Here is a 1,663-nt window from a genome sequence, read left to right on the forward strand (position 1 = left end):
GAAACAAATCTTAGTAATAAGGCGACGAGTCAAATTATAAACCATAAACATCCTCAAAACACATAACAATAATCACACAAAATCAAATTGGAAAAAACCATCCAAATATCCATATATAAGCATACAACTAAATTAAAAAACTACATCAATCACCAAACCGAACAGTCTCATCAAAACACAAAAGCCACTAATTGATCCATATACCATTTGAAATTCATAAGGAGAGTAAAAGAGGCTGCCTTCAATTGCACTCGCATCCGTATAATTCATATATACATCAACATTATAAATCAAATAAATAAAATATGGCTCAGAGTGTTGCTGAACGTGCTGAAGGAAAAGCAAAGGCTTTCTCATACAAGAGGTGTCAAAAAAATAGCATCAATCATCTTTGCTTATAGTTATTGTATATATAATAAGAATTGGTTCAACCAGAGAGAAAGAGAGAGAAAGGGAGAGAGAGGAGAGAGAGAGAAGAGAGAGAGAGGAGAGAGAGAGAATAAATTAGGGTTTTATTGAGACAGAGAATATGTAGCTTTTTGAATGGGCTTAATTTGCAAATTACTAATGCTTTCCCAGCTTGTCCATAAAGGCCCTGGCCCATTAAACATATAATTTACTCCTCATCAAATTGATTATGTTTTAATAAATTAAATTGATTGTAATATATAATTCTCTTTTAATTTTAGGACATAAATATAGTAATTACTTAAATTTTTACTTAAAAATATTATAATATATAAAAATATTTTAACAACTTAATTTTAATTAAAATATGAAATTATGATTTTGGTAAATTTTATTGTAAATTTTATGAGTTTGACTAGTACAACTAACTAGAATTGGTATTTTGATTGTTTTTTTAAATATTTTTCGATCCAATTAAATGGATGTGTGTATATATATATTAGTGATATAACCAAATTTACATACGAAAATAATTTTATTTGATTTGTCATTTTAACAGTCAAGTTTCAATTTGACTAGTACAACTAACTAGTGTTTATTCCAGAATTGGTGTTTTCGATTTTTGTTTAAATATTTTTCAACGATCCAACCATATAAATGTCAAAAGATATATAAATATAAATATATATATATATATATATATATTTCAACGATCCAACCGTATAGATGTCAATTCATATACTCCCTCCGTCCCGCTGGATAGTTTACGCACACTATTTTCACGTATTTCGAGGCTTCAATAACATATAGTTTCATAATGTTTTTTTCATAAATTTTTTTTTGAATAAAAGTTTAAACATGAAACTTTTTTTTCAGATTTTTTAAAAAATATATATATTATGGAAGTATACTTTAAACGAGCATTGAAAAGCGTGCTGAAAAGTAACCTAAACAATTCAGTGGGACGTAGGGAGTATATAATAGTGATATAACCAAAATTTCATATCAAACTAATTTTATTTGGTTTGCCATTTTAATAGTCAAGCTTGAGTTTTACTAGTAAAGCAAACTAGTGTTTATTCCAGAAATGGTGTTTTGATTTTTTTAAAAAAATATTTTTTAACAATCCAACCGTATGGATGTCAATTTATATATATATATTAGTGATATAACCAAAATTTCATATCAAAATAATTTTATTTGGTTTTCCGTATTAATAGTCAAACTTGAGTTTGACTAGTACAAAAACTAGTGT

The 1,663-nt window shown here is 26.6% G+C and overlaps 1 non-coding gene across 1 annotated transcript; it reads right to left on the reverse strand.

The window, feature by feature from the left end:
* Window positions 1–307: 307 nt before the first annotated feature.
* LOC141704035 (small nucleolar RNA snoR1) lies at window positions 308–396 on the reverse strand. Its single transcript, XR_012567797.1, has one exon. It is a non-coding gene; the product is annotated as a small nucleolar RNA snoR1 (small nucleolar RNA).
* Between the last annotated feature and the right edge of the window lie 1,267 nt (window positions 397–1,663).

This window comes from Apium graveolens, unplaced genomic scaffold (genome assembly GCF_009905375.1).
Source record: "Apium graveolens cultivar Ventura unplaced genomic scaffold, ASM990537v1 ctg7327, whole genome shotgun sequence".
Lineage (NCBI taxonomy): Eukaryota > Viridiplantae > Streptophyta > Magnoliopsida > Apiales > Apiaceae > Apium > Apium graveolens.